Source organism: Lolium perenne, chromosome 1 (genome assembly GCF_019359855.2).
Source record: "Lolium perenne isolate Kyuss_39 chromosome 1, Kyuss_2.0, whole genome shotgun sequence".
In the NCBI taxonomy this organism is placed as follows: domain Eukaryota; kingdom Viridiplantae; phylum Streptophyta; class Magnoliopsida; order Poales; family Poaceae; genus Lolium; species Lolium perenne.
In genome coordinates this window covers 227,840,369-227,853,730 of record NC_067244.2, presented here as the reverse complement: position 1 = coordinate 227,853,730, position 13,362 = coordinate 227,840,369, and positions in this window count along the sequence as shown.

Below are 13,362 nucleotides of genomic sequence, written 5' to 3'. Positions count from 1 at the left end.
TGATCAGAGAGAGGTCGCTGATATCTTATGTTCTTTACTTCTCCCTCTGTGACGTAGCGCTTGCCATCGTGACGGAGCCGATCGCGTGGAGCGGCCTCCTCTGTGTCCTTGCTACGAGAGCAGCTGCCCTCGTCTCCATCCTTGCCAGAGTGGTGCCCAGGTCCTACCATGTTGATGCTGAACGAGGATCCTGGCTGGCAACCTTCAGGGTAAGTGCACTCCACCATGTTAACGGCGGGGAAGGGGTGGGTGTCGACCTTCATGGCGTACTGGTTGAAAATCAGACGTCCTTGTTCTATCGCCATTTGGATCTGCTGACGCCACACCCTGCAGTCGTTGGTGGCATGGGAGACCGACTTATGCCATTTGCAGTATGGCTTTCCGTTCAGCTCCTGTACCGTGGGGATTTTGAGGCCTTCGGGTATCTTCAACTGCTTCTCCTTGAGTAAGAGGTCGAAGATTTGCTCAGTTTTGGTCACGTCAAAATCGAACCCTCTGGGCGGACCTGGTGGCTTAACCCATTTGCAGGACACGGGGGTTGCCCCCCGAGTCCATTCAGCCACTGCTACCTCTTGATCTCCCGCAGAGCCTCCGTCTTCATCTGCCTCAACCAGGACTACCGCACGCTTGAATTTGTCCTGGTACAAGTCCGGGTGGCGCTGTTCATATGCCGACAGTTTCTGAACCATGTGCGCCAGTGAAGGGTAGTCTGCTTGGGAGGCCATATCCTTGATTTGTGAGGCAAGGCCCACCACTGCCAACTCGACTGCTTCTTTTTCAGTCACACGAGCCGAATAACATCGGTTCCTCAGATTTCTGAAGCGCTGGATGTATTCCGCCACGGTTTCTCCACGCTTCTGACGTATTTGAGCTAGATCGGCAATGCCGGCCTCGGAAGCTTCTGAGTGAAACTGCATGTGGAACTGTTCTTCCAACTGCTTCCAAGTCCGGATCGAGTCTGGTGGCAACGACGTGTACCACCCGAAAGCCGATCCCGTGAGGGACTGTGCGAAGAACCCCACGCGTAGTGGATCCGACACTGAGGCCATTCCTAGCTGTGCCAAATATCGGCTCACATGCTCGATGGAGTTGGAACCATCTGATCCACTGAACTTGGAGAAGTCAGGGAGCCGATACTTGGGTGGTAGCGGGACCAATTCGTACTCATCGGGGTACGGCTTGGAATAGCCGATTGTCCTCCTTTTCGGCACCATGCCGAACTGATCTCTCAGTATAGTACTGATTTGATCCGCGGTGCTGGCTGCAGGAGTCGAACTCTGAAGATTCGCCGGGGTGGCGTACTTAGCCAGCCATGCTTGCTTTTCCAGCTCTGAGCCAACTGCAGGAGCTGAGCTCTGGAGGTTCGTCGGGGTGGCATATTTAGCTAGCCACGTCTGCTTCTCAAGATCTGTCGTTGATGTTCCTCCTGCTTTTTCAGAAGTCCCTGTTGTCGCGGCCTGGTTCGTGAGTGCCCAGTTACCGCAGTCTGGCACGTATGTGCACATGTACCCGTGAGGGATCTCCTTAGGCGCCTCATGCAAGAACTGGCAGTCACTAGGGTCACCACCGATCTTGTAGACGACGAATGCCGGTGAATTTGGCACTTCTGGTGCTGCCAACGCAAATGGCAGCGGTGGACGGGACTGGAGTGGCATCTCTCCTTGGTGTGTCCCGAGAGCTGGTCCTGACGGAGAGTACTGGTGCCTCATGATCTCCTGGATCACCCGGAGAGCGACACGCTCCAAAGTGTTCACCAGGTTCTCAGAGTGGCGGTGCAGCGAGTGAGCCACCATGTAGTTGATCTCCTGACGCAGGGACCTGGTGCGTTCTTCTGACGGGGCAGACAAGTCTATTCCATCAAGCACACCATCAGGCGAGAACCCTTTCCACCTGATGCCATGTGAACGGGTTCTGTGAAAAGAGCCGATGAGGTCGGCCTCGAGGATAGCTTTGACCTCGTCATACTTCTTCTTGAGCTCGTCGGTCAGATCCTCGTACGTGACTGGAGTGCCGTCCGCCATCTCAGATGTAGATGGCGATGTGGTTGATGTAGAAGATTGTCCCACCGGGCGTGCCAGAATGTGTTGCGGTCAGAAACCCACCGGCGAGCAGCGACGGGCAACACAGTAGAGCCGGGAACAACTTAGGGCTGCGGCTGGCCCTGGTCCCTCCGAGCGACGGCCCGCAAAGCCTCTGGTACGCACGTCCGATGCTGATGCAAGGGCGTGCCACCTGACCTATACCTGGTCAGGAAGGTGATGGAGATGCCTCGCTTAGTTTCCTGCATGGCATACACGTAAACATTAAATACGAGCCTCGATCGGCTCTCAGGTTATCCTGTGAATCGGCTCAAGGAGCCGATCCACCCATGATTCGTACGAGGTGCACGAATATATGGTGGTCCTGCTTGATCAAGATAAAGCTAAAGCGATCTACGACGATTTAGGGTTTTCACCGCATAATCGGATCATCCTACTCACGATTGTGCCTCGCGGTCACGTACGGTGATCGTAAGCCGATCCTAGACAAGGCCTAAAAACCAACACGAGGTTGATCCCCGGAACATCCTGTCTAGGGCTAGCAAACTACACCCTACGCGTCGCTGGATCCTCCAACCCTTTGTAAGGCCTAACTATTGCAGATATTAAACTAATCCTTGAAGAAACAAGGAGCAACCGTAACGGATCGGATCTACTAAATAAAGATCAAGCGGGGTGCCGCCCCTACACCTAAGATAGGTGTAAGGGCGGCTAGATGTATAAGGGTTGCACTACGATAGCATATGATACGAAGAACAATGCTAACCCTAACACATCTAAGATAACTACGTTGCTCGCCATCAAAAAGGCTTCAGTACGAGCAACGCATGAACAACGAAATAAGCTTGTGCTGCCTAGATCGCAAGATGCGATCTAGGCAGCATGATGCTTACCGGTAGAAACCCTCGAGACGAAGGAGTTGGCGATGCGCCGAGATTGATTTGGGGTGAACGTTGGTTGTTGTCTATTCCATAAACCCTAGATACATATTTATAGTCCAGGGGACTTTCTAACGTGGGAATAATCCCAACCGTGCACGAGGCAAACTCTAACTAATCAACACGTAATCTACTATGTTACAGATACACGGGCAAACTAGCCCAAACTTTGCACATAAGGCCGATTCATGTATATTCTTCCATGTATAATCTTTAAGCCCATCTTGATCGCGGCCCACCTCTGACTCGGTCAAATTCTGGTGATAACAATGTCACTTCAGAAATTATCCTTGTTATCGTTTACCTACTCGAGGGCGAGTAGGAACTAAGCTTGGGGATGCTTGATACGTCTCCAACGTATCTATAATTTCTTATGTTCCATGCTAGTTTTATGACAATACCTACATGTTTTATTCATACTTTATATTGTTTTGATGCATTTTCCGGAACTAACCTATTAACGAGATGCCGAAGTGCCAGTTCCTGTTTTGTGCTATTTTTGGTTTCAGAAATCCTAGTAAGGAAATATTCTCGGAATTGGACAAAATCAACGCCCACGATCTTATATTTCAAGGAAGCTTCCAGAGCACTGAAGAGGGGCCAGAGGAGAGCCAGGGGGACCCACCCCACATGGCGGCGCGGCCAAGGGGGGGGGCGCCCCCCTACTGTGAGGGGGCCCCGTGGCCCTTCCGACTCCGACTCTTCGCCTATATAAGCCTCCCTGACCTAAATCTTCGATACGAATAAGCCACGATACGAGAAAAGTTCCAGAGCCGCCGCCATCGCGAAGCCAAGATTCGGGGACAAGTCTCTCTGTTCCGGCACGCCGCCGGGGCGGGGAATTGCCCCCGGAAGGCATCTCCATCGACATCACCGCCATCTTCATCGCCGCTGCTGTCTCCTATGATGAGGAGGGAGTAGTTCTCCCCCGGGGTTGAGGGCTCTACCGGTAGCTATGTGGTTAATCTCTCTCTCATGTACCCCAATACAATGATCTCATGAATTGCCTTGCATAATTGAGATCCATATGATGAGCTTTGTATCACTATTAATCTATGTGCTACTCTAGTGATGTTATTAAAGTAGTCTATTCCTCCTTCATGATGTAAAGGTGACGGTGTGTGCATCATGTAGTTCTTGGCGTAGGTTATGATTGTAATCCCTTGCAGATTATGGAGTTAACTATTACTATGATAGTATTGATGTGATCTATTCCCCCTTTCATAGCTATTGGTGACAGTGTGTATGCTATGTTAGTACTCGGTCTAAATTGCAACGGTCTATTATGCTCTAGAGGTTACTTAAATATAAACACCGAATGTTGTGGAGCTTGTTAACTCCGGCTTGAGGGAGCTCTTGTAGCCCTACACAATGAATGGTGTTTGTTATCAAACAAGAGAGTGTATGTAGCACAAAGTAAGAGAAGTTATTTATTTATGTGATCATTGTTGAGAGTGTCCACTAGTGAAAGTAGGATCCCTAGGACTTGTTTCCGAATAGAAAAGTTACACCACAGAGAATTGCCTCCCACGCCAGCAAGCTATTTTCTGGCACCGTTTCCAACAAGTTCTGCTACATGTTTACTTGCTGCCATATTTATTTCAGATTGTTATTACTACTCATATTCATCTATATCACTTGTATTTCACTATCTCTTCGCCGAACTAGTGCACCTATACATCTGACAAGTGTATTAGGTGTGTTGGGGACACAAGAGACTTCTTGTATCTTAATTGCAGGGTTGCTTGAGAGGGATATCTCTGACCTCTACCTCCCTGAGTTCGATAAACCTTGGGTGTTTCACTTAAGGGAAACTTGCTGCTGTTCTACAACCTCTGCTCTTGGAGGCCCAACACTGTCTACAAGAATAGAAGCGTGCGTAGACATCAAAGCATATCGGAGAATTTTGTCTATGCGACGGAGATTGTGCAATGTTGCAATCGGCGCAAAGCTCCCACGGTGGTGCTGAAACTTGATTTCACGAAAGCCTTTGATTCGATCGACTGGGGCAGCTTGCGGAAGGTTCTGGCGGCTCGAGGCTTTCCAGATACCTGGTGTGACTGGATGGATGCGATATTCTCCTCATCTCTTTCGGCGGTTCTGCTGAATGGAATCCCGGGGAACTGGATCAGATGCAAGAGGGGGCTGCGCCAGGGAGACCCCCTTTCCCCGTACCTGTATCTGTTGATGGGTGATCTGCTGCAGCGGTTGTTCCTTCAAGACGACGTCGTGCGCCACCCGCTTGCTGATGACGCACCGTGTCCCGTCCTCCAATACGCGGATGACACACTGATAATCTTCAGAGCCAGCGTGGCTGCTGCGGCTCGGGCTAAACGCATCCTGGATCAATTTGCTCTAGCTACCGGTCTGGTTATCAACTTCACCAAGAGCACCATGGTGCCGATGCATTGCGACGCTGGCCTGATCGAGGATATGCAAAGGGCGCTCGGCTGCAGGGTGGAGGGCTTCCCCCAGACTTACCTTGGCCTGCCGTTGACCTGCGACAAGCTCAAGATGATCCACTTTGTCCCGCTCATTGCAAAAGTGGACAAATATCTCTCTGGCTGGTGCTCTCTTGTTCTGTCTACCGGTGGCCGGCTCGTGCTGTTAAACGCAGTGCTTGATGCTCTCCCTGCCTATGCCATGGGAGCTCTGGCGCTCCCCCCAGCCCTGCTCCATGCCATCGACGCCCTCCGTCGAGCCTTTCTCTGGAACGTGGAGGGGCGGGCCTCCGGTGCAAAATGCCTTGTGGCGCGCGTTTGCCGGCCGAAGGGCAACGATGGCCTGGGCGTCAAAAGCTTATCTGACAGGAACACCTGTCTCTAGGTCTAGCTGCTGCACCGGCTGCACTCTGCCGCCGATTCCCCTTGGGCTGCATGGGCGTGGAAGCAAATTTGTGGTCCCGTGGCCGCCGGCAGGCGCTCGGAGGTCGGCGCGCACTGGGCGGGCCTGGTGGAGTTGATGCCGCTCTATCGAAGCATATCGACGCCGATCGTGGGCGATGGCCAGCGTACCAGTTTCTGGGAAGATGATTGGCTTGGGATCGGAGCCCTCCGCCACACCATGCCGGTGCTGTTCTCCCATGCCACTAAACCCCGTGCATCGATCGCTGCGGTTCTCGAGAAAGGGGTTAGAGAATCCTTGGTCACCCGGCTCACGGTGGAGGCGGAGCGTGAGTTGGCGCATGTCATGCGTCTGCTCGCGACGGTGCAGCTCTCTAACACCCCGGAGTCCCGCTCGCTCGTCAGATGTTCCAAGAAAGGGGGAGAACTGGCTGTCGGCGACCTCTACTCGCAGCTGCTGACCGGCGGGATCGCTGCTCTGTACGCCAGCTTTGTCTGGGACAGCTTTGCCCCGTCGAAAGCAAAATTCTTCGCCTGGCTTTTGCTGCGCGCTCGAATTCAGTCACGAGCCGCGCTGCTTCGGAAGCATATTCTCACGGCGGAAGAGGCGGGGTGCGACATCTACGGCGAGCCCCTGGAGACTGCCGACCACATCATGTTCGGCTGCTCCTTCGCGAGGAGCTTCTGGTCTGCTGTTGGCTGGACACTACCTGAGGACGCCAGTGTTGAGAGCCTGCACTCCTATGCCGCCCCAGATGCTTTTGGGAAAGACGCGGCCACCACCCTGACTATCCTCCTGTGCTGGAACACTTGTGGAAGCACCGTAATGGTGTAGTTTTCCGACGTGATCAACCGTGCCTGGCCCGTCTGCTGCGGGCGTGCAGAGATGACGCCTCCCTGTGGCGCACTCGCCTGCCGCAGGCGATCGCTGGGGAAGCGGCGGCCTGGGATGCCTGTCTTCGCGACAGAAGCTAACAACGGCCTGGAAAACCCTCTCTGAAACCCCCCCCCCCCCTTGTAACCCTCTCTTCCTCTCTTCTGGGTGTAAAACTCCCCCCCGTCTCTGCTGTAAAACAGGCTTTTGAGCCATTTGGAATGAAAAATTCAGGTGGGGAACCTCTCCCCCCCGTGAAACATTCAAAAAAAAAAGTGCCCACTATGGCCTAGGATACCAGTATGATATGTTAAGTTATCGATTGTAGTAAGTTGGACACGTTTCGTATCTTGGGGAAGATACTGAGACAACCGAGCCTTTTGGATCTCATCTCAACACTTCCTCTTAAGATTGTTCTAATCTTGCATGTAAGAGCATAGGAATCGATTGACTCGCAGTGTCGGTACTCGGTACTACATTTTCCCATACTGTTTTTTTCTCGAGCAAGAGCTCTATATTTTGATCACAAAGATAAATAGTTTGTATAAACATGTGGTCATGTTTTGTCATGGAATATGCTGAAACCTCCAGGAACGCCCCACATGGACTACTTTTGCTTAATGCAACACTCGGGGTTTTGGGTGGAAAGTCATGCCTTGTTGGACGATATCCTCAATTGCTATGAGTTGGCTATGTATTTTAGCTATATATGTTACTAGCAAGCGAAGGCGCGGCGGCACGCCGTGCCGAAGTGTGATAATTATGTGGTTTATGTTGTTCGTTTGTATTTCAAGTTTATATGGCTAAAACTGTAGGCGGGTGACCCCGACAATTGCACCAAGGATGGTATCAGAGTCCCTCGGTAATCTCAATCATAGAGGCCAAAGTTGTTGCTCACCTTTTATTTGTGAAATTGCCAAAAGAGAAGAAGCCTCTTCGTTGCAAGTGGGGTTTCAAAAGGTTAGATAGATGGGTGTTTCTCCAAGTGATGAGGCGAGGTATAAAGCACGGTTAGTTGCTAGAGGTTATAGCCAGATTCCAGGTATTAACTTTAATGAGATTTTCCCCCTGAAACATAGCTCAATTAAATGTAACAAACCACTTGAACCCGCTCACAAAAGTGACAGAACATGGACCCCAAACATCAGAATGTATCAATAAGAAGGGAGATGTAGGGATAGCTGGCATGCAGTGTTACCGCTCTAGCTTGGGGCAGTGGCTATGGCTGTGTGCCTGTGGTGGATAGGAGTAGGTAGTGGGGTCGGACGGTGGTAGTTTTTGCGTGCTATTTATTGAGTGCAGCAGGCAATTGTTTTGTAGGGTATTCTCTTCTCCATATCTCTTTGCTCCTCTCTCTTTTACTTGTCAGTTGAGGCAACGATGGCTGGTCCTGTTGTGGAGTTCTTGGCTCCTCCTCCCTTTTTAGGTCGTAGTATGTTGCAGTTTTGGGTAAGAGGAGGCAATGTTTCTTTCGAGAACGCTGCTCGTATCTTTTTGGAGGCCTATTTTGATGATCATGTTTTGTTTTTTTGTTAACAGAGGTGTTGAGGTTTTTGTGTTTTTGGTCATCTTTGGAACCGTAGTGATGCATTTGATCTGCATGGCTATGCTGCTTGGGTGGACGCAATTTAAAAGAATATCAGAGATGGATGGCGGAGTGCAAAGGAAGAGAACCATCAGCTCAAGATGAGAGTAGAAGCATTGACAAATGACTGGCGTCGTACACTTGAAAGTGTTGATCACACGTATGGCAAAATTGCTTCTGCTCAGGCTACGGCTTTTGAGTACTGTACACCTGGAGCTGCTGGGAGTTCGTATGAAGAGATATCTAATTTTTCGACGTATAATGGCTGGTTGATGATAATTTTTGGCAGTGACAACTGGACGTTCTGCATCATCAGCTGGGGATTCTGATGCAAAAACGGAAATACATGATTTCAAGAATTTTCTTTCTCTTCTTATATGTGCTTTCTAAAAATCCATCCATATTTATCTACCTACATTAGAATCATCTTGTGTATAAAAACTAATTATATTGTTGGTAAATTCTCAAATTTATGGCACCCAGCAAGAGAGCGTATATTCCAATGTTTACTGTTAAAATATGTAGCCTAGACCTTTTCAACAGTTTGGACTGTTGGAAAATTTGGTTAGTGCATTAATCTAATACGGTATCAGAGTCACAAGGTCTCCAGATCAAATCCTACCCAATGCACTATTTAATTTACTCCAAATAGTTGTGGCCCGATTACCTCCATCTAGTGCATTAATCTAATATTCACGACACTGTTGTCTGCTAAGACTAAATTTCTTTCGACACTAAACTTTTACATCTTTCAATATTCTCAAATTTATGAACTGAAAACCAAAAGGCACCATGTTATAGCTTCCATTAGTGATAGAGAAGATAGATAAATCATTATAGCTAGATTTATAAGCAAACTGTCAAACGTATTCTCCAAATATATTATTATAGTACTTTATCCAACAATGTGTTAACTAATTTGGCGCTATTGGCCATTACTAAATATTTAGTATGTTGTCACGAGTTGAAGAACAAAAGATGTTTTTAGGAAATATGCTAGAAATCAGGGGAAAACGAAGTGTAAACAAATTTAGAAGTAAGTACGTTATGGTTTTGTATGCAAAAGAACCATCTCTGATATTCTTTTAAATTGCATCACATAACCTATTAAGCAGTGGACCCTCTTAGGATGCGGCGATGAAGTTAATTTTGCAATCGGATCTGAAGACGAAGGCATAGAGCCATCTAGAAGTACATTCTTGTTTATACATACATTTCCATGAAGCTGCATATGCGGTACGATGTGCTACCTGATAAAGGAGCTATCTGGCAACAGAGCATGCAATGTGCCAAGCTTAGTATGCGAAAATATCATAAAATGATCTGATCAAGACGTTGTTTTCTAGGTCTTCCCAAGAGCCAAGCAGTCTCAGTTCTTTCCTATTTTGTAGTCTTTGCGATAATGTTACTTCAAATCTGAAGTGAATGTACTGAACTGACAATCAGATATTGACTGATACGACAATAAATTTTGCATAAAATGAATCATGATGCAAATTTGCACCTGTACTTTGAACTGGAAGTTAAAGCTGTCTAATCAAATTAACGGTATGATGGTAGAAAAAAATATCAGTGGACCACTTTCAGATGCTAGGATATGATAAACCAACTCAACCCCTGTTACCGGTGCACTATCCTTCCCAATATGATCTCTGCTCTATATACAATAATATAACTCCGCTTGCTAACATTTCATTTAATCCATTATCATGTAATGGAATATTGATCGTAAATTTAGAGACATACACCTTGGTGTTGTATGTTTAAGAGCATGATTAGACACTGTCCATTAAGCAAAAGTAACAAAATACTTTATGCTCCATTGCAGCCTATAGGTTCTGGCTGTTAAATGAACATATAAATAACTTCACTCAGTGCCCACTTCTTAACTTTAATGATTTGATATGTATCCCATTGATCAATCCAAGAGAAGAAATCGGGCAGATACAGTGTACGCCATCAATATTCTCTTACAACAGGTTACAAACTTCCATCAATATTCTCTTACAACAGGTTACAAACTTCTTGTATCGTGATTATACAAAACATAAGCCCTATAAATTATAACTGCCCCCCTACTATGGCACTTCAAAGCTTTTAGTAGTCTGGAATTTTGGCATGTTATCAAATGATCTGTGCAAAATATAATAACATTTAATGTTCCTTGGATATTAGGCACCTCCTCAAGATAATACTGGTACATCAGATCTGAATTGCATGGTCATATTTTAGTTTGAGTAGATCTTGCAAACACTTGGTTAGGTAACCCTAGAGATAATTCATACCTGAACTTGTCATACATGTCCCTCCGAAAGCCCTGCCCCTTTGATGAGTTTGTTGTTTCATAAGATCTGTTGGCAGCACAGTCCGATCAGTCAATGAAGGAGCTACAGAATATAATTTCAGCCAATGAAGGAGGTACAGAATATTTGCAGCCAATGAAGGAGGTACATAATATAATTTCACCATCACCACTGCGCGTAATCAAGGAGAAATTGTTTCTCAAACATAATAATAGTAACGCCCAGATACACAGTTTTTACATTTCGGCCAACGCACAGCTTTTGCTTGCGTTATATGCAAAAATGAGTGTTAAAAAAAACCTGAGGTCAATAATTCTACGATCAGATACAAAATGGGTATGATAATTCGGTGGACAGAACTCGCACAAATTTTCTCTTTCAGCTCTATAATTTAGATTCATTTAGGCAATCCACTCTACTTTGTTGATTAGATATCTTTCCTGCAGTCAAATGTTCAACCAGGACCAAAATTTTTATATAACTTCTGAGCAGAGCTGATTGTTGGGCAGGGCAAGACAAAAACAATTCTAGCTTACAAACACAGACACGACGAGTGTCGATTGTTGGCAGCAGAGTCGAAGCAGTCCTCTGGCCGACTACCATCTACTGAGGCCAACAGGATTGGTCTCCAATCACAGCTTGCACCTGACCATATTAGAGAAATTGGTCTGAAACCAGTAGAGACTTGCCTGAGAATGCAGCAAAATATGGACATCACCTTAACTAATATAGATTCTACACAAAGTTTCATGTCAATTAACTTGTGATGGTAGATAGTAAAAGAGAACATATTATCTAACCGTTTGCGCCACTGGAAGCTCAGATTGCTTTGCTGCACCCTTCGCCTTTTTTCCTAGTAAATCCCATGTTAATCGAAACTTCAAATGAAAACTGTTGTTGTCTCACACTCTCACGCACGCCTATCTCGCTCTCAGCTCACTTGATCGAACACAAGAACACAAGAGGATTTTGGTGCCGCGTAAAAGTGCTGCAGCTTTTCTGTTACTTTCTTAGTCTTAAGGGATTACCACTGACTGATGAACGGGAAAATAGCTAACAGATAGAGCAACGACTGGACGTGCCATCCCACGTCCCGCTCTTCCGCTGCCGATATCGCCGCACGAACTGGTCCTCGTGCCATCCCACGAAGCTCGTGCTGCGACCAACTACCTAACAGAAAGATAGCTATGCCAAGTCGTGAACAAACTCACAGACGTTGGCTCCTACTTATTTGTCTAAGGAAAACAACTAGCTAACTGACCAAACTGTCAAGCGACAGATCGATCAACGCAGGTGTGCATGAAGTAACGAGCAGAGAAGTGCAGGGTTTATCCAACACTTCACCCCCTTAAACCTGCACATCGATGACACCCAACAGACGACGCAGCTCGATGAACCTGACGTAGCCAAGTGCCTTTGTGAGTATATCTGCCAGCTGCTCCTCTGTGCGAACGTGATCAACATCCAACTTTCCCTTCTCATAGCAGGACCTGATGTAGTGAAATTTGATGTCGATGTGTTTACTCCGATCATGGTGAACGGGATTCTTGCACAGAGCGATAGCTGAAATGTTGTCCACCAGTAGCCTGAACTTTGCAGGTGCTTTGCCACTCAGTTCTCCGATCAGGCGACTGAGCCAAACCCCCTGACATGCGCCAGCTCCGGCAGCGATGTATTCTGCCTCACATGAGGACTGTGCGACAACTGATTGCTTCTGCGAGCTCCAGGAAACAATGTTGTTGCCGAGGAAGAAAAGGACCCCAGACGTGCTCTTGCGATCATCTAGATCACCAGCATGATCACTGTCAGTATACCCAAGTAGTACTGGCTCTCCTTCTCCCCTTCTGTACTTGCATCCATGAGATGAAGTTCCTTGGACATATCTGAGAATTTGTTTCACTAACGCCCAGTGTGTTGCAGTAGGATCTTCCATGAATCTGCTCGCTATCCCCACTGCCAATGCAATGTCAGGTCTGGTGTTAACCAAGTACCTTAGACTGCCAATGACACTCCTGTAAAGTGTTTTATCTGCCCTTTCAGCGTCGTCCTTCTTCCTTAGTTTCAGACGACACTCCATTGGAATCCTTGAGCTGTTACAGTTGCTCATTCCTGCGATCTCCAGTATCTTCTCCACATAGTTTTTCTGGCAAAGAGTGATCTGGCCATGCGCCTGCACCACCTCAATTCCCAGATAATAACTGAGCAAACCCAAGTCACTCATTCTGAACAGCTGCTTCATCTGCTCCTTGAAATCCAACACAGCCTGAGTGTCGGTGCCTGTGATGATCAGGTCGTCTACATAGACTCCCACGAGCAAGTATGAGCTGCTGTCGCCCCTCCTGTATACTGCATGTTCCGATGGGCTACGGACAAATCCAAGAGAGGTGAGTGAATCATGAAGCTTGGCGTACCATGCTCGCGGTGCCTGACGGAGTCCATACAGGGCCTTGTTCAGCTTCAACACTGCATTCTCCTTGCCATCAGCGATGTACCCTGGCGGCTGCGACACATACACCTCCTCGCTGAGCACACCGTTCAGGAACGCTGATTTGACGTCCATGTGGTGCACTTCCCAGCCTGAGTGAGCAGCTAGCGCGAGCAGTAGTCGCACTGTCTCCATCCTCGCCACCGGCGCAAAAACCTCCTCGAAGTCCACCCCCTGTCGCTGAGCGTAGCCCTTTGCGACCAGGCGGGCCTTGTGTTTGAGGAGATTGCCGGCGGCGTCACGTTTGACCTTGAATACCCACTTCAACCCGATGGCTTTGTGGCCGCGCGGGAGT